Below are 20,610 nucleotides of genomic sequence, written 5' to 3'. Positions count from 1 at the left end.
ATGGAAAGCTGCTTCAAATACTGAACCATACTTTGGATTGGGGCCCTCCATATGTGGGGCCCTAACCCTATAAAGGCCCTGTCTGCATGCATGCATCTGCATGCATAACATGTATGTGGTGGTGGTGGTGATGATGATGATTAATTTATTTATTCGACTTCTATACCGCCCTTCCAGAAATGGCTCAGGGTGGTTTACACAGAGAAATAATAAAGCAAGTGGCTGTGAGTGTACATACACATGACAAGGGCTGGGATTCAAGGACTGCACATCTAGTTCCTCATACTATGGAGATTCTAGATTTGGACTTCTGAAAAAAATAGCCCCCCCACACATGGCACACCACTCTGGTTAGTGAGAGAACTTCCCAAAGTAGATTGAGATATAGGGCAGGAAGGGAGCAAGTCTGCTGTTCCAACGAGAGAAAAGGCAACAACCCCTGGGGCATGCCCAGAGTCATTCTTATTCCAGTGTATGTACACAATTATGAGCACATATGTGTGAATGAGACTGTGTATGCATGTGTGAATATATGCTTGTGCAAATGTGTATGAAAGTGTGTGTGTGTAGAGATATGAATTTTAGTGTATTTGGGCTCATGGTGGGTCAACAAAGAGGAAGAGGACTTCTTCCTTCCCTTTGTATTCATAATTCAGAGCCACCAGTCAGCAGGACTGAGAAGAAAGTCTGTGAAGAAAGATCTAAAGAGGGTACCTGCAGACTGGGTGGAAGGTGAGAGGAAATTATCGCAGCTCCCACCTGGAAGTACCTATTTTCGCCTGGCTGACTGAAATTATTTCTGGATCAGTCAGAAGCAAGACAATTCCAAGTGGAAGATAAATATTCCTGAAATCGTGTGAGTGCAGTGAAAGAGATTCAGCTTTGAATACTGTTGGCCTGTAAAGTTAAAAGGTTAACTACTCACAGGTAAAAACCTTCTTGTACATTCCAGCAATTCTTTATAGGAGAAAGGCTGGATTCAAACTAAAGGAAAGGTTTTAAAAGGAAGCAACTGAAAAGAATACTCGATTTCCAACCAAAGCACAAAAAAGGTAGAACTGTGATGTTAAAATAAAGTCCTTTGAAGAAAGTCCTTTAAGGAACAACCTCTGAAAATCTGTTCAGAATGGTGATTTAAGTGTACCTGATGCACAGCTCAAGGTCAAGAACTCATGATTTTTAAAAGCATTTGCTGCTCTGATCTAAAGCAGACAACATTATTTGTGGTGAAGTGGTTCCATGAACATATGTAACACTAGGCTAAACGAAAGTAAGGTTTCACCTAAGATGGTTGTATGAAATTGTTCTTGTCATCTGAAGGTGTGAATCAAAAGCTCATCCTCCAATTCCCTGTATTCAGGTGCACCTCAGTTCCAAAAGGACATTTTAAACTTGACCCAGCTCATATTCAACAGTACCACACAGCTACACAGGAGGCTAATACCTCTTTTTGGCACTTTCCCCACTCAGATGGAGTGGATACATACACTCTGAGGGCCAAACTACATATTACATTAAATGTGTAGTTTCGTCCTTCATGTTTGTTTTTCAAAATGTAAATAGCAGTTAGAGGCAATCAGGATCAGGATCATGTTAGGCCATGGTCCCTACAAAAATTGCCCAGGTCTCTCCATTCCAAATCCAATACACTTCTCTCCACTTATCTAAGGCCAGCTCTACATATGCAAAGAATGAGGTGGACATGAAGTGGTAGAGTGGGCTGTACTACTTTGGACTGCAGATAGATGACTTTAAAAAAAATTCCCCTCTATTATCAGGGAATATAAACACACCATGGGGCCCCAAAGGGCTGCTTCTACTGCCTCCCCCATGATGCAAAGAATAATCATGGAGCGAAGGTGGGTGGGGTGGAGGGAAACAGTGAGGAGGAAAGGAGCGACAGGATGGAAAAAGTGCGGCCTGAAGGGGTGGCGGTGAAAGAAGAAATACAGAGCAAAGGGGCAGCGGGGTGAGGGAAGCAGCCTGGGGTGAAAAGTGAAGGGGCAGTGGTGTGCCCTGGATTTTGCACCCTGGCTGCCTTCAGCCTGGATGCACCACTGGCAAGAAGCAGTTTGGCCTGGAATCTCTCCCAGGGCGCTTCCTGATTACATTCTGTTCAGCAGTAAAATGCTTCTGCTTGGCAGGATCATTCTGAAAACATAAATAGCTTGCACAACCCTCCAGCAGCAGGAAAATACAGCTATTTATTTGTGACGCACATACAATGTTGTAGGACTGAAATGGAAGGAGAAAACCTGAAAGAAGGCATTGAAAATGTGAACTACACCTTGAATTACTGTGTGAAACACAGGCATTACGGAAGCACACTTGACGGACAGTACTAGTGACACTTTCATAGCGTGCAATCTGGAAAGCGTCCTCCTCTGCAAAGTTTTAACAAGCAGAGAAGGGGTGGGTTTTTTAAATTGTTGTTTAAATGTAGGGGAGCAAAAAATAAACAAACATCTCTCACCTACAGTTGAATGTGGTATGGTTTCTTACAACCTCATTCTGTTGCATGTGTAGGCAAATATTGATGATCAAATGTACTTGTCCCATGTCTGGTTCTGTGAGCCTTTATTCTTGCTGTAGTCTACAATTTTTTTATAAGCTTCAGTTTGCCCTTAAAAATATGTACAGATACAAGCCCATGAACAAGCTCACTGGTGTTTGAGGGATTAATACCAGAGAGTCAACCTGGATATGGAAAAAATCTAAATGGAAATATTTGCAAAGGCACTGAGAAATTGAGATGGAGGGGCATAAAAATAAACAGAAATAAAATATCCATTTCGGCTCTAAACCAACATTATGCAGTCAAGTTCAAGACACAATGCTTATTGTAGAAATTGTCATTCCCCTCACACATAATACATGTTACAGTCATTTCTTTTTTTCTTTGCTGATATGTATTGTTAGAGTGATTGAAGGTGGTCAGGGAAATGAGTTGGTAAGCACAGAAGCACAATGGAAGCGATGAAAGCTACTTTGCAAAGTAATTCTCTGTAGTCCTCAAGACATTATTTGCTAAAATGCAGCTAAAAAAGAAGACCAGCCCTTAACTGCCATTCAGTGGCTGCCATCTCTTTCCATTACTGAAATCTCTTTACTTGGCTGCTGTTCTCACCCCAAACTTCAGGAACCTTCTTGTGTAATGCCTAGTTCTGACTGAGGTGGTAAACCAGTGTCTGGCTGGTACCACTTCAACTTGCAGGGCAGAGAGGAAGACTCACATGAACAGCAGCAGGACCAACTCAGACACTGGCCAGGGCCATCAGTGGGCCTACAGGTGAGTTCTGAGGCCCTGCCCTGTACCCAAATTTGGGTGGTAAGAAAGATGTCCTGCCACCTTCACCACTAGAGTAAGCCCCTCCTTAGGGCTTGCAGGCTCGCCAAGGCACCTGGCTGGGAGACCCCTCGATCCTGGAGTTGGCTCTGCACATGATTAAATGCTTCTCAATATATTAAAAAATATCCCTCCACATAGAAAACTAGCATGTAAAGCATTGTTAGGCCTGTCTTCATCCAGACATGCTAGTTGCTGTTTTTAATGTGCAGGGAATTATTTTGTATGGAGGAGAATGTTACGTTATCCCCCACCTTTAGTCTGAAGTGGTACAGACTAGGCAAGCTTGCCACCTCAGTGAAGAGTAGGCCTACGGTCAGGTGGCTGCCTTTTATTTACAAAAAATCTGGCATGGAAGGCTGAACAGCTCTGAATATGTGTAGATTTCTTCATCCCAGGGGGGAAACTTAAGGGGAAGTGCCTCTGAGCTCATGCAAGGTGCCTGACGTTTGTGAAAGTTCTTCTTCTTCCTCAGCTGTAAAGAAACCTTTTGCTCTGTTGTGCGACATGCTGTCCTTGGGCCTCAGCCAGCCTGTGGTAGGAGGGGCTTTGGAGGAGGAGTGGTTGGGCCTCAGCCTGCCTAGGGTAGGAGTCGCCTCACAATAGACTGCCTGAGAAGTGGCCTGGGTTGAGGTAACAGGAAGTTGCTCAACAGGGAGGCAGAAACTTGGATTGTGCTCTAGATCAGTGTTTCTCAATGTTTTTTGGAGTCATGGACAGGTACATTATTCGTGCACAGTTTCCCAGACCAGCAGTTTGTAAGGGGACCCCCCCTCCCCACCTCCTGGCACCCCCCCAAACAACAACAACAACAACAACAACACAAGAGCTCATTTCTGGGCAGTGGACCAGCACTGGTGCACAGACCTGTGGTTGAGAAACACTGCTCTAGATTGACTTGCTTGTTGGCATAGCAGTTGGAAGAACAAATACGCATGCACACACCAAATGTATCCTGCAAAATGACATCTGCCACCTCCATGGGCCTCTTATTAAGAGATAAAGTTTTATGTGGCAGCACAATGGACATGCATTTGCATTCATGGTGGAATGAATACACAGTGCAAATGCACAGTGCACTAGCAGCAAAAACGGGTTCAAGAAAAAAGAAAAATACCAAGAGACTCAAACCGGATCTGAAACTCACCAATTTGAGGGCTTGTATAAATTCAATCACAAATGTACGGCTGTGGAAATAACCTAGTGCTTGGCACATTACTTAGAATGGTCCTGCTTCAAAGGAAGCTAATGGAGCTTTTAAAATATTAAGCAGTAATATTAGCCCCCTAAATAGCAAAGCAGGAGATACATGTCATTCCCACTAGAAAATAATTAGAGATTAGTTAGATCCTACTCTGGAAAAATGGCCTAAGCCTGGATTTTCCATCTGGATATCAAATGACCTTTTCTCCTCCCTGCCCCCCGTTCCCCATTCCTTCAAGATCAGCAACAGAGTCCCAAGTTCCAGTGAATCTATACATATAAAGCACTAAGGCGATGCATGGCACATGCATGTGTGGCACGCTAGAGGTGCCTGGAGTGCGGACCCGTGTGGGTGTTGAGCCCAGTCAGAGGTGGCTGTGCCACTGCTGCTCTGGGCGGGGGCGGTGCTAGAGCTCCAGCTGGGAGCCGCTCCGGACCTGCGAGGAGGAGGAGCAGAGGAATCTGGGGCTCAGGTGAGGGTGGGGAGGTCTCTGGGGTGAGGGGGCTGTGGCCGGGGGGCGGGGTGAGGCGAGCAATACAGCACTACCGCACAGATCAAGCTGGTCAAGCTAGTTAACAATAATCTGGGGGAGTTTTCAGTAGCTCTGGAGGCAACATCAGAGGTCATGCATTGCAAGGCCTCTGATACTACAGAACAGGCCTCTGGAATGGCAACAAGCCACACAAAATTTCAGGAAGCCGCTCTTCCATTCCAGGATGCTTCTGCCATGGTCATAAATGCAGACTGACTTCCAAGTCACCTAATGTGAGAAGCTGAAAAATCAAACCATGAAAAGTTCAGAGAAGCTTTGTAACCTCCAGAGGTCTGCTTAATACCATCCTGCTCCTGAAGACCAGCAGAAGCAGACTATAGAACCAGGACAGCCCAAGGTATTGTGGCGTCTGAGGCGAGGCGCAAAATGCGGCCTTGTCCCTTGCCCCTGGTGGAGGCCAGCCCCCATTAAAACCCACCTTTGCAAGCTTTAAAAGTGGTAGTAGTGGGTGGGGAGGAAGGAAGGTTGTTAGCAGCCTCCTATTCTTTCCTAGTACTTCTTACAAGTGTTGCAAGGAATGCTAAGAGAGGCACGCCTTGCAAAGTTTGCAAGGGTCAGATTGGTGCCAAAGAACTACTCTAATGACAACAGTGGGGGGGCATATTGCTGTCCTGCTGGTGCCCCAACAATCTGCCACCTGAGGTAACTGCCTCATCTTTCCTGATGCAAGGGCTGCCTCTGTATAGAATACAAAATAATCGCATACATTTGGTTGGCAAACAGGTGTCAAATACAGCTTTTCTTATAAGTGGGTCTAAGTAAACTTGGTGTGGAATTTTGATTCCGCCTCCCTCCCCAAAGAATTACAGAGTAGAGCAGGGCTACTCAACCTCGGCCTCCTGCAAATGTTGGCCTACGACTCTCATCATCCCTGACAATTGGCCACTGTGTCTGGCCAATCCCTCTAAAAGGGATTCCCTGATGTTGTTGGTGACAACTCCCATAATCCCCAAGCAAAAGCCATTGCAGCTGGGGATTCTAGGAGTTGTAGTCAACAACATCTGGGAATCCCTGTTAGAGGGAACACTGCTTGGGATGCTGGGATCTGTAGTCCTAAAACAGCTGGAGGGCCAACATTGAATTGCCCTGGAGTAAAGTATTAGAGTATTAGTAGAGCAAAGATTTCAGTCTTGCATTATCTCCTTTGGTCTGATTTGGACAGCATTGTCTGATTGACCCCAATCCCATGCCATTAGGGATGTGAATGCACACACCTGCCCCACCCCCTGGGTGGTGGGTCATCACAAGGGTGTGCAGATCGATTCGCTAGCTAATCAATCTGCCACTAATTGGGGGTGATTTGCTGCTTCATTCATTAATCAAACCACCACTTGAATAAAGGGGCTGCTTCAATCGTGAATCAATTCATGCGGATCAATTCGCCAGTGATTCCTGTGGATCAATTCACCATTTTATCTCCATGTTTTTCGATCACTGATTGACCTCCTGCTACTGGCTTTCTATTTACTTAAGATCTCCTTGCTTCTTGGTTGGCTAGTTGTCTTCCAAGTCAAGCGTTGGTGGGGCAACTGTGCTCCCATTGGCTGCAGGGGGTGGGGAAGGGCACAGGGAGGGGGAGACCAGTTTCAATATGTATATAAGGGACTGCTTGGAAGCAAAGAGAGTAATTACTTTTGTGCCCCAGGAGAGGAGAGAACTCTGATAGAGAGACAGAGAGAGACTGCATCACCACAGCAGCACAGAGGAGAGCAAAAAGACTGTGGACTGGGCCAGTGCCTTTAACTGGGTTCTGTTTGGAATTTTATTTCTTGTTAATTTGTTTTTTCTAAATAACTGGGGTGTGCTGTGTGGGCATGGCTTTATTATTATTATTTTGCAGCCCTGCTGCCAGCTTTGCTGCTGCTGTCTGCCTGTGCTTGGAGGATTAATAATAATAATAATTATTATTATTTATTCACACAGCCAGACAGGTGTTATTGACTGGTTTGTTTTATGCAGAAATTGAGTCCTTCCCAAGGACCTGGGATGGCTGAATTTTATTGTCAATGTTGTTGCTGTTATAGATATCGTCGCAGAAGATAGGCTGTTCCCAGTAAAGTTGCTTTTTGCAATTGGCCGATGGTGATTTCTGTGGCCCCTATGGTGTTGAGGTGCTCAAGTTGTTTTGGAATTGCACCTAGGGTGCCAGTTACCACTGGGATTATTTTGGTCTTTTTCTGCCACAGCCTTTCAATTTCATTTTGTAGATCTTTGTATTTTGTGATTTTTTTTTTCTATTTCTTTTTCTTCTATTCTGCTATCCCCTGGTATTACTATGTCGATTATTTTAACTTGTTTTTCTTTCTTCTCGACTACAATGATATCTGGTGTATTGTGTGGCAGATGTTTGTCTGTTTGTAGTCGGAAGTCCCATAATATTTTTACATCTTCATTTTCTTCAACTTTTTCAATTTTATGGTCCCACCAATGTTTGGCTACAGGTAGCTTGTATTTTTTGCAGATGTTCCAGTGTATCTTCCCTGCTACTTTGTCATGCCTTTGTTTGTAGTCAGTCTGTGCGATCTTTTTACAACAGCTGATTAGGTGGTCCACTGTTTCATCTGCTTCTTTACAAAGGCGGCACTTGTTGTTGATTTTTCTACTTTTGCTCTTATTGCATTTGTTCTTAGTGCCTGTTCTTGTGCAGCCAATATTAGATACTCTATTTCTTTCTTCAAGTTGCCATTCTTAAGCCATTGCCAGGTCTTGGTGATGTCTGATTTTCCACTTATATTGTGCAAATATTGACCATGCAGGGGCTTATTTCTCCATTTTTCTGCTCGGTTCTTGACTTGTTCTTTCTTGTAGGCCTGCTTTGTTTCATTGGTGTTGAATAGTTTCTCATTATTGACCATTTGAAGTGCATCTTCTTCACTGTCCTTGATATATTCTTCAAGGCCTCTTTTCTCCTCCTCTACTGTTTGATGGACTTGCAGCATTCCTCTTCCACCTGAGCTGTGAGGGAGGTATAGCCTATCGACATCACTGCGGGGTTGCAGAGCATGATTGATGGTCATGATTTTCCTGGTCTTACGATCCAGCGTCTCTAGCTCTGCCTGGGTCCAGTCTATTATTCCTGCAGTGTATCTGATAACAGGTATAGCCCAGGTGTTTATGGCTTGTATGGTGTTCCCACCATTGAGTTTGGACTTGAGGATTTTTCTAACTCTCTTGATGTATTCACTTTCAATTTTTCTTTTAACTTCAGTGTTTGCAGTGTTATCAGCCTGGAGAATGCCCAAGTATTTGTAAGGTTCTTTCTCTTCCAGGTTCTTGATCTTGCTTCCATTGGGCAGTTCTATTCCTTCTGTTTTTGTTATTTTCCCTCTGTTCATTATTAATGCAGCACACTTGTCTTGTCCAAACTTCATTGCTATATCGCTACTGAATATACGGACAGTGTTTAGCAGTGATTCGATTTCTGACTGGGATTTTCCTTACAACTTCAGATCATCCATGTACAGCAGATGGTTTGTTTTACTTGATGTTTTAGATGTTTGGTATCCAAGGCCTGTTCTGTTTAGTATTTGTGAAAGTGGGGTCATGGCGATTACAAACAACAGAGGGAATAGTGAGTCCCCTTGGAAAATGCCTCTTCTAATGCTAACCTGTCAAAGTGTCTCGCCATTGATTGTTAGCTGTGTATTCCACATGATCATTGCTTTTTAAATAAATATCTGAATGTTTTTGCTGACACCAGTTGTTTCTAAACATTTTAGTATCCATGTGTGAGGCAATGAGTCGAAGGCTTTCTTGTAGTCAATCCATGCAACACTTAGATTTGTTTTTCTTATCTTGCAATTTTCTAAAATCATTTTGTCAGTCAGCAGCTGGTCTTTTGTGCCTCTGGTGTTCGGGCAATTTCCTTTCTGTTCAACTGGAAGCTGTTTGTTAGTTAATAAGTGTTGCATCACTTCATCTGCTATTATTCCAGTTAATAATTTGAACATGTTTGGCAGGCAGGTTATCGGTCTATAATTACTTGGAACTGCACCTTTTGCTGGGTCTTTCATGATGAGATGAGTTTTCCCAGTTGTTAGCCATTGTTCAATATCACCTCCTTGCAAAATGTGATTGAACTGTTTTGATAGTTGTTTATGAAGGCTTGTTAGGTGTTTAAACCAAAAGCCATGCAGCTGATCATCTCCTGGTGCAGTCCAATTTTTAATTTTCTTTGGTCTTTCACTTATTAATTCTGGTGTTATTATTAGATCTTGCATTTGTTGGTTACCTTTTTGACCTCTTTCACCCAGCCTGCTTTTTTTTTATTATAATCTATTGGATTGTCCCATAATTTCCCCCAGAATTGCACTGTTTCTTCTTTATTTAGTGTTTCTATGTTTCTTGCAGTTTCTCCTTCTATGCTTTGGTAGAAACATCTCAGATTCGACTGGAATTGGAGATTCTGCCTGTGTTGTGTAATTCTGGCTTCGTATCTGCTAATCTTCTTTGACACTGCTGTTATTTGCTGCTTTATTATTTCCGTGTTTTCATTCTTCAGCTTCTTGTCTTTCATATCTTTCAATTTACTACCATCTGATCTAAGCCTGGCAATTTTATTTTCTAATCTAATCTTCCATTTAAGTGAAGTACTACTTTCTTTTTTTTTAGGTCCACTGATCTTATATCTGAGCTCTTGTGTTGTTGTTGCTGCTGCATTGTACATTAGTTGGTTTGTTTCTTGCAAATTATTGGCTGTTATTTCCTGAGCAAGTTGTTTTTTGGCAACTGTTTTTAGAGCTGTAAGTCGAACCTTTGACTTTGACTCACTTTGAGCTCTGCCCTGGTGATCTGCACCAAGCTGTCTGCACCCACTGCAGAACACGGGTCAGCAGGGGTATGGACCCCAAGCATCTGGGAATGACAGGGGTGTTTCAGGATCTGCAATGGCATCACCCAGTGGTCCCTGCTCCTGCTGACATCCATAGACCTGGTGTGTCCTCGGTTAGTGGCGGCAAGGCTCCTGCTCCTACTCCCAAGCAAAGGAAGTTGTCTGCGTGGTGGATGCAGTCGGTGGGCAAGCAGTCTGCTAGCTGAGGGCCTTATGTCATCACCTGAGCCATTGTGGAGATGATAACTTTGGATGACCAGTCATCCCAGGTGGTAGAGAATGCTGGCTTCTGCTTGCCCTGACTACCAAGGGACTGCTTGCCCCTGACTACTAAATTGCTTCTTGCACCACCTTCAGCAGGTGGGTGGTCCCCTCCCTATATTGGGTGTGTAGGGAGGGTGTGTCAGGGCAGCAGCGCCAGACACCAGCAGCACTTCACTGTGGATCTGTGGACCAGCCGCCATGGTGGGCACACTGCTTTCCTGTCCCTCATGGCACACTGGTGGGAGCAGGACAGCTGGTGCTGGTGGCATAGCCAGCCCCTACCATGCAGCAGTTCAAAGGTGGGCTGTGCTGCATGTGGAGGTGCTTGACACCGAGCACACAGCAGCTGAGTTGTTGATGGCCATGAATCGCCAGGTAGAGGAATGGTTGACTGGGCATCCAAACCTTCACAGGGGGTTCATGATCTGCCAACATCACAAAGGAAGTCAAGCAGGGACAGTTTATGTCCATCCATTGTATGGTGCACACTCTGAACCTGGTTGTGAGGGATGTGCTTGGCCCTTCTGGGTTGCCACAGCTGCTCTTGCAGAGAAGTGCCACAAGATAGCAGCTTACTTCCACTGGGACGAAAAGGGTAGTCCTCAAGGAGAGGTAGCTTGAGCTTGGCCTACCTGAACACCAGATTCCTCACAATGTTCCGACCTGGTGGAACTTTGGGTTGCAACTAGGAGCAAGAGGCGGCCATCTATGCCCTGGCAAGGAGGTGTAGCTTGGAAGTATGCAACCTGTCCAACCACGACTAGGCGCTGCTTTCTGAGGTTGTCTTAGCACTCGAGCCATTCTATGTTGCCATGAACAGCTTGTGTGCTGAGACAGCAACTTTGTGCCAGCTTTGCCTGCCATTCTTCTCCTTGAAAAGATGACGGGTGAGCTCCAGACCACGCTGTCCACTGAGGAAGCAATCACTTTAGTAGGTCGGCTGAGGACTGGAATGTTGGATCAGCTCACAACATTGTTGGGTTCATTGGCAAAGCATGTTCGTCCTGCTTATATAACCAAAGGATAAAGGGCAAAATGGTTACTCCTGACCAGCTGCCCAGGTGGAGGGACCTCCTGGTTGCAGAGATTAGGGGAGCAGAGGAGAGGAGGCTTGGGTGCAACCAGGAGGAGGGTGCTGGAGTTCCTACCACTAATGCACATTCCACCCCTAGCAACAGCACTACTATCACGGCCACTTCCAGGTCCAGTAGTGTGGTGTCATTGGCAGGGCCAAGTGAGCCAGCAGTTCTGCCTCCACATTCCACCCAGTGGTTCTTGGAGGGGTTCCTTGGCATCTTGCCTGGGGTATGGGAGGAGCCCTCTGAGCCCTGCAGCACTGCTGAGCAGTGTGTGCTCCAGTACCTGCAGGAGCCGGTGGCAGGCTGTGAGGGAGAGCCAATCTAGTTTTGGGCAATGTCTCGCCAAGTCTGGCCAGACTTGGCGAAAGTTGCTGGGTGATTCCTTTCCCGCCTATCAACCAGCATCCAAGGTGAGAGTGTTCTCCATGGCCAGGGATGTGGTGACACCCTATCACTCATGCTTGGATGCTGAGATGGTGGAGTGGCTAGTCTTCCTGAAGGCCATCCTCCCCCTGCTGGGCTAGCCAGAGCTGGTCGTGGAGGGTGAATGAATCATGGTCACCCCCAGCCACTGCACCACCACTAGCAGCTCACCCCACCAATGTGGCAGCCCCAGATGTGTCACAGTCTGCCCATTAGTGCTACTGACACACACAGACATGCACACATGCCACCACTGGAGATGCAGAAGAAAGAAGACTTCATCTGATGGTGAGAGGTTTTCTCCATTCTCCTTGTCTGGTCTTGAGAGTGACTTGTGCTTAACTCACTGCTCTGGTCTGCTCTGCAGTCTGCAATCTGTATTCTGCATTGCAAGGTATACTCACTCAGTCTAGTTGAGCTTAGTTTCTGGCTGCTAAGGGTGCTGCCGTGGCAGCTGTTTTAAGGAGTCATTTCTGTGTGAGAGAGCATCATGTGTTGTTACTGCAGCGCAGGGTAGGGACACAGAATAAGCCAAAACTATTCTAGTATAAACTTGTGAGAAAAACCCTCCCCATCATAACAATAAACCTTTTTATGAGGAAATTAGCCCTTATTAAAAGCACCCCCTATGAATTTGGCTCAAGATCGGCAGTATAATCAGTATTAGCAGAGTCAAAAAGGGAGGTAACTTTCCCTTTATGCTGTTAGTCTCCCAGCAGGAGCAGCAGCTGCCCAATTCTTTTGCCTGCAGACATGTGCTCCCCACACTCCCTGCTCAGCATTTGAATGTAACTGCAGAGCAAGGAAGTCAAAAGGAGTTGCTGAATGGGAAGTGGAAGCTGGCTGTTGGGCTTGTCTCCCTCCAGGAAAGTAAAACATTAAAAAAAAAACAAACCCAACCCTTATCTGTTTTGTCTCTGTGAGTGATCCCCACTGTTTCTCTTCCCCCCCTTTATGTATCATGTGTGTACACATGTGAGAGAAGTTCTACCTCCACTTTGAAATCTCCATTTGTGTTCATGTGTTTCTTCTGTGTGTGTGTGTGTGAGAGAGTTTTGAACTTTTAAAAAAACTATGTCATAACTATTATAGTACAAACTTGTAAGAAAAGCCTTCCCATCATAGCAATGAACCTTTTAAAGAGGAAATTAGTCAGTATAAAAGTATTAAAAGCTTTAAAAAGAATAAGAGAGAAGAAAAAATGCTCCTACAAAATGGATCTGTTTTTGTTTTTGTTCCTGCTTTTTGTGTTGGCTGTTGAATTTGAAGCTGTTGAGTTTGAAGATACTAAACTGCTTATAGCTCTAATCTGGTCTGGATGTGTGGGTTCCACCCACCCCCGCCTTCTTCCCCTTATTAAAAATATTTATATGCTGCCTTTTTAGCAACAAAGTTCTCAAAATGGTTTAAATAGCAAAATATGAAAAAATGGTTCTTTTTTGTCATGCTTCTCCTTATAATAATTACTATTTTATTTTGCCTTTTGCTTTCAGCCATACCTCATATACAAATAACTTACATATTGTCTTTTTAATAAGCTTGTAATGGACTAAAATGCCCCAACTACTTGAAAGTAGCTTCACAAATTGCTAGAATGAATATTAAGTATTTCCCCTCTCCCTCCAAAAGTATATTTTTATACACTTGCTTCAAAATATTTGAAATCACTTTGCAAATTAGATCACAAGAAACTAATTTTAAAATCTCCACTCACCCTTGAAATGCTTGCTTGTCTTTAAATCTCAAGAAATTGGCATTACTCCATATATGAGAGTTAGACTTTGGTTTGGGGCGGTATAAAAATCCAATAAATAAATAATAAATAACAACATTCTGCTGTCCTGCTTGAAATCCAATTGGTGGCTTTTCCTTTTGTAGTGTATAGATACACACTATACTCCATCCACACTCGGGCCAGATTCAGGGTCCAGATTCTTGACCCTTAAAGCTCGACATGGCTTGGGGCCGGGGTACCTGTCGGACCGCATTTCCCCATACAAACCTGCCAGGGCCCTCTGCCCATCATCTCAGGCCCTGCTCATAGCCCTGCTGCTAACAGAGATATTGTTGGTGGAGACTAGAAACAGAGACAGGTCCTTTTCATTTGTGGTCCCTTGGCTTTGGAACTCTCTCCCCGAAGAGCTTCACCATGTTCCCTCCCTCAGTGTTAAAAAAAAAATTGAAAACACATCTTTTTAAAGAGGCTTTTAAATGTTTCATCTCTGTTTATATCTGGTAGGTTCTTTAGTTTTTATAGATCTTAGTTTTTAGCTTTTAAAATAGTTTTTAATTTGGAACTTTAAAAAATTGTAATTTTAACTTGACTGTGGTTTTTAACTTGACCTAAATAAAGCCACTTAATAGCGCAGCCTAGCAAGCATGAGGTTGCCAGTTCGAATCCCCGCTGGTATGTTTCCCAGACTATGGGAAACACCTATATCAGGCAGCACCAATATAGGAAAATGCTGAAAGGCATCATCTTATATTGTGCAGGAGGAGGCAATGGTAAACCCCTCCTGTATTCTACCAAAGACAACCACAGGGCTCTTTGGTTGCCAGGAGTTAACACCGACTCAACAGCACACTTTACCTTTTACTTTACTGACCCAATGACCCAGATAAAAGTTGACTCGATGACCTACTTGACATGATGACCTACCAACCCAGATAAAATTCAAAAAATTATTAAAAACTACCTGATTGCCGGATTGCTTTGTGGTTGGGTGGTAGGTGGGTTGGGTCATGCTCTACCACCCACCCCACCCACTTTGGTGTCTCTCGGGCCTACCCATGGATAATAATGGGGTGATTAAAGTTCCCCATTGTTCCCTATGAGGCAACTCACGATTTCCCCATGAATTTTCTATTCGATTCATTGAACTGGATGACAGCAGCTGGCTGGTTTGATGAATTTATTCTTTTTTTGTGATATGATTCACTAGTGAATTGAATAGCAAAAAAATGATTCATGCACACCTCTACTAATTGCAACATTAACAAATATTGGCAGAACCCTATTTTAAATTGCAAGGACACATCCTCACAGGCCTGTCTGCAGCATCTATATAACTAATGCCACTGTGAACTTTAAAAATAAACAAACATATCTTTATACCACCCAAAACTCACATCTCTGGGTGGTTTACAACAAAATAAAAACAGAAAAAGCAAAACATTAGTTAAAATGAAAAAACAAAAAGCTTAAAATGTTACAACAATTTAAAAATTTTAAAATAATATTTTAAAACAGCATTAAAATCACTAAAACAATATTTAATTAAAAGCCTAGGTGAACAGATGCGTCTTTAAAGACTTTTAAAAAGCTGTCAGAGATGGGGAGGCTCTTGTTTCAGTAGGGAGCGCATTCCAGAGTCTTGGGGCAGCAGCGGAGAAGGCCAGTCCCTGAGTAGCCACTTTAAATGCAGGGCAGGCTGAGGACAGGTGCACCTAACAAACAAGGAGACACAACTGACAGTACTTAGAGGCACAATCAAGAGAGAGCAGTTACTAAAATAACTTTTATGTTTAACCTGCTATCACAAATTGCAGGAAGCAAATGGCTTCAAAGTGACATAAGGTACAGAGAAGACTTTACCTAAAGAAAAGGAAATTAGCGGGATGTAAATGAAGAATTTGCCACTTCTAAAAAAATGTTATCACTTTGCTCAGGGAGTGCTACATTTCTAATTAAAGCCAGACACTGAAATTTGCATTTAACTTGTCAGAGAATGGAAATGTAGAAGAAAGCAAAACAGTCTCCTATTTAATCTGAGGAGCTGTCTCGGAACACACTCTATAGCTTTCTTCTAATTCCAAGATCTGTTTTGTTAGAATAATTGAGAGTTAAATAAAGACACTAGCAAGTGTGGAGGACAGAGATGTCGCAGAGCTGGGGAAACAATTAGAGCTTATCATGTACACATGGAAATTTATTACTATGAAAGCCATTAAGCACACATTGTTACCGCTCCCAGTGGAAGCTCATGAAGAAAAACAGGGAGGACAAAAATGACTTCTGCAAAAATGTCCCAGAAAAACAGAAAAGGGCAGGCACACTGAAAAGCACATATGCCTGCGAAATAGATTTTAAAAGAAGAAGTGACCAACTGCTACTTTGCCAACCACTGCTACCATACAGAAGGGTGAACACGTGGTGCAGTAAGCATAATCTATTCATGGGTGATGGACTATTTTCTTGGATATCCACTAGTGATCCATTTTCTAAGTATTGCTTTACTGATCAGAAATCAGTCTAGAGAATTGATGGCCTTCAGACTGGATTATATCAGATTAAAAAATCATCCATGTGTTCCAGAACACTGGAATCCTTGTAGCTGCAATTCAGGAGTGTCATGGCAACTTCATCAAGCCCCACAGCAGCCCAGTTTCCAGTGCTTTGTGTGAGTCACTCAACATCTTGAGCAAATCTCTCTATCCAATTCTCTCTGTAAAAAATTGGTGATCTATATATTATGTATTTATTTATTTGTTGCATTTATATACCACCCTATGTAAAATCTCAGAGTGGTTTACAATCCAATCAAAGAGCAAACCAAAACCTAGAAATCCTATAAAAATTAAAATTACCATGAATAAAATTTTAAAGCTTTAAAAGTTTAAAACATCATAAATGAAAAGCCTGATAAAGCAAGTGTGTTTTCAAAAGTAGTTTTGGGAGCGTGTTCCAGAGCCTTGGGGCAACCCTAGAGAAGGCCAGGATTTGGGTTACTACCAAGCAAGACAGTGGCAACTGCAACCAGACCTCCCCGATTATCTTAATAGGTGGTAGGGTTCATGAAGATGAAGGTGCTCTCTTAAATATGCTGGGCCCAAGCCATTCAGGGCTTTATAGGTAATAACCAACTCTTTGTATTTTCCCCAGAAACTAATTAGCAGTCAGTGTAGTTCTTTTAAAACAGGAGTAGTGTGAATGCTACTTGTTGCCCCAGAGACCAACCAGGCTGCCACATTCCGCACCAGTTGCAGTTTCCAAACTACGTACAATGGCAACCCAATGTAGAATGCATTGCAGTAGTCAAGCCTAGATGTTACCAGCATATGCACCACTGTTTTAAGGTAATTTGTCTTGAGAAATGGATGTGGTTGGTGTATCAGCCAGTCACGTGACTCCCAGTCACAAAAGCACCACCATCATAGATGTGGACCTTTTTGGACGAGCGTTGCTCTATCTGTGAGTGGCTCAGAGTCAGTACTCTAATTATAAACATGTATGACTCTCTCTATGTCTATCTGTCTACGGCTGTCTATGTCTATCCAGTCCACCTGTCTAGGTGGACCAGAGTCCTCCACAGAAACCCTGTGGGTGACAATAAAAGGCCTGAAAGGAAATGTGCTACTGGGGTCGTGCTATTGCCCTATGGATCAAAACACTGACAGTGACTGGGACTTGTAGGAGGAAATCAGGGAGGCTTCAAGGAGAGGCAGGGCAGTAATGATGGGTGACTTCAATTACCCACACACAGACTGGGTAAATTCACAGTCAGGTAATGACAAAGAGGTCAGATTTCTAGATATGTTGAATGACTGTGCCCTAGAACAGTTGGTCTTGGAACCAACCAGAGTGAAGGTGACGTTGGACTTAATCCTGAGTGGCACCCAGGACCTGGTGCGTGATGTCAGTGTCATCGACCCTTTAGGGAACAGTGACCATAGTGCGATCAAATTCAGCATACATGCGGGGAGAGAATAACAAAGGAAGTCTAACACAGACACTTTGAATTCCAGAAGAGGAAACTTCTCCAAAATGAGGAGTATGGTGAAAAGAAAGCTGAAAGGGAAAATTAGGAGAGGCACTTTGCTCCAGAGTGCATGGAGTTTACTCAAAACCACACTAATAGAAGCCCAGTTAGTGGTGCCTTTCCTCCTTTTGGGTATACAATCTAAGTCCAGGAAGATCCCAGCATGGATAACAGATAAAGTCAAAGAAGCCATAAAAGGGAAGAAGGCTTCCTTCTGAAATTGGAAGGCCTGCCCAAATGAAGAGAACAGTAAGGCACACAAACTCTGGCAAAAGAAATGCAAGGTGACAATAAGGGAGGCAAAAAGAGAGTTTGAGGAACATTTAGCCAAAAGCATCAAGGGGAATAACAAAAACTTTTTAAAATAAATCTGATGCAGGGAACCTGCCAGGGAGGTGGTTGGACCATTAGACAATGAGGGAGTGAAAGGGATTATTAAGCAGGATATGGAGGTTGCAGAGAAGCTCAATGAGTCCTTTGCATCTGTCTTCACGGCAGAGGATACTGAGCATATACCTGTTCCTGAACCAGGCTTTTTAGGGATGAAGGCTAAAGAACTGAGTCAGATAGCAGTGACAAGAGATGATGTTCTAAAACTGTCTGGAAAAACTGAAAACTAGAATGGATGCCGTCTGGCCCTGGCAATTTGCTAGAGTCCTCAAGGAACTCAAATGTGAAATTGCCAGCCTCCTTACTAAAAAATATAACTTATCCCTGCAATCAGGCTCTGTACCGGAGGACTGGAAAGTAGTCGATGTAACACTGATTTTCAAAAAGGGATCCAGGGGCGATCCGGGAAATTACAGGCCAGTTAGCTTAACGTCCATTCCAGGCAAATTGATGGAAAGCATCCTCAAGGATAAAATTGGAAAGCACATAGAAGAACAGGCCCTGCTGGGAGAGAACCAGCATGGCTTCTTCAAAAGTAAATCTTGCCTCACGAACTGGAACTTTTTGGAGGGTGTGGCCCTTCTCCTGAGTCTGGGTCTAGGGCCAGCCCCTCGGGGTTTGTGGCTGGTAATGTGGGGGCTCCGACATCCCTGCTCTTGTCTTGGGAGTCTTCATGAGGTGTTGGGAGCTGACTGGGTTCTTGTGATGCAGGATCTGCCTCTGGCCACTCACTCTCCTGCATGCCCAGTGGTGTTTCCCTATGGGGGCCACTCTTCAGGGACCTCCTCAAGGGGTTGGGCTGCACAGAGACCTCCACGGGCACAGGCTCCCCTTCTGAGTCTGGCTTGAATGTGCATGGGTGGATACTGACAGAGTTTAATAGTTGAACATTTGACGTTCTGCTGCCAACATAATAGCTTGGATGTTTTAAAGCCATTTGAACAATAATTCTTTATTGATAATTGCCCTGTAAAGTAACTTTCAGAAGTGACAGTGCTTATAATAGTGCTGCCTGAGTCTAGAAGGAACAGAAAGATACCTCCAAAGTATGCTCTCTTAAGAAGTAGTCACTTCCCATCTGTCATGGTTATTATTAAACAGTGGACGACATGATTCACTGCCCTTCATTGCAGAAAGGAAGACTGTCGGTCCACACATGAAGTCTTCAGCATCCCTGCACTGAAGACTTTCCCGCAGCAAACTGCATATGGAAGGGGAGTGCTTTTTTGCATCTCTCCTCTTCCCCCACAAACCCTTTCAACTTGTATAATTCTGTTCCTGAGGGCTGCATGGCCCTTAGGAACTGATTTATATAGGTTGAAAGGGTTTTTGGAGGGAGAGACATAAATATTGCTCCCCCTCTGCACCCAATTTGCTGTGGAAAGATGCCTTCAACATAGGGACATTGAAGGCTTCTTGCAGATCTGCAGCTCTCCGAGTCCCAAGTGCCCCTTTCTGAAATTTGGATCTGGCAACCTCAGTGGAATCTTTAATTTACACTTTGCGGTGCATTGCATAAAGAGAGAGAGAGAGAGAGAGAGAGAGAGAGAGTGTGTGTGTACACCATTTTGTTTCAGACTCAGTCATAAGGGGGAACAATACCTGCTGGCTGCAGTGTCTATAACTTCAGAGTCCTCTGCTAGTACTACCAGCAGTAGTGTTGCTGCTATTACACATACTTCATGCAGTGAATACAAAACATAATCTCTGGCATCTAAGCATGGATGGAGTCATATTCAGGACCACCAAATTCCAGCAAGATTTCAAAAATGAAATAATTGCTCATTTCATTTTTACAACAAATCCTTCCTTTCACGTTTGGAAGAAATATGTCACAGACAATGAATCAGTCTTTATGACAAGGCTATACTCCACCTGGCAGAGAAGATGTTGCAAGAAGGTTGCTGGATACTGTACATAAAAAAGAACAATATGCAAATACTGATGGGAAATGTCCTTGTTTGAGCCTTGATGGGTGGAGCTCAGTACACAAGGATCCTGTAAAATGTGCTTGTGTAACAGCAGAAGACGGGGTTGTTTATCTTTCAGAAAACAATTGGCATCTCATGAAATGTACACACAGCAAAATATTTGAAAGTAGCAGCTGTGAAAGGAATAGAAAACCATGAAATTCAAGCAAGTATGTAGCTTTCTCACAGACAATGCTGCAAATGTAGCAAGGTTGCAAAGAAACCTAGAAGGTAATGAAAGAAATTGGAAACTTATAACATATGGTTGCAATGCTCATTTAGTACATCTCTTAGCTAAAGACGTTACCTCCAGAAATAAATGGAAGTGTTATTAAAATAGCAAAATATGTTCATTAACATTTTGCACCAGCTTCACTGAAGAGAGCAAGAGGATCCAAACTAATTGTTCTCAAGTTGTGTGATGAAATTCTGTTGCAGACTGCTTTAGAACAATTTGTTGTTGTTGTTTTAAAAAAACCCAACCACCACCACTGGCCTACTCTGAAACTTGCAAAGAAAATTGTGACAAAACAGATAAGGGCATCTCAGCCAAAGTATTCAATATTGGCCCAAAGAGAAAGGTGGAAATTTCTGCTTGCCTATGAATTCTACTTCTCTGGGGTGAGGCAATGTTGGATTATAGGGTGCTCTTTTTCTCTTGGTTGACAGGAAGCATCGTATGGAGAACACATACTAAGGGGAGGCCCTTCATTTCAGCTCCCAGACCATAACTTAGGCAGTTAACCTAAGCAATAATTGACCATCTGTGCACTGGGTCGGTGGGGGTGGGG

The 20,610-nt window shown here is 43.6% G+C and overlaps 1 long non-coding RNA gene across 1 annotated transcript in view; it reads left to right on the top strand.

Annotated features, from left to right (window-relative positions):
- Nucleotides 1-3,201: 3,201 nt before the first annotated feature.
- The window catches only part of LOC128323662 (uncharacterized), a 45,048-nt gene continuing 27,639 nt past the window's right edge, over nucleotides 3,202-20,610 (top strand). The window contains exon 1 of the long non-coding RNA XR_008306415.1: nucleotides 3,202-3,289. This is a non-coding gene — a long non-coding RNA (uncharacterized LOC128323662). The remainder of the gene's footprint in view (nucleotides 3,290-20,610) is intronic.

Source organism: Hemicordylus capensis, chromosome 4 (genome assembly GCF_027244095.1).
Source record: "Hemicordylus capensis ecotype Gifberg chromosome 4, rHemCap1.1.pri, whole genome shotgun sequence".
Lineage (NCBI taxonomy): Eukaryota > Metazoa > Chordata > Lepidosauria > Squamata > Cordylidae > Hemicordylus > Hemicordylus capensis.
Note: the sequence above shows the minus strand (reverse complement) of the source record. Positions and strands in the feature narration are given on the sequence as shown.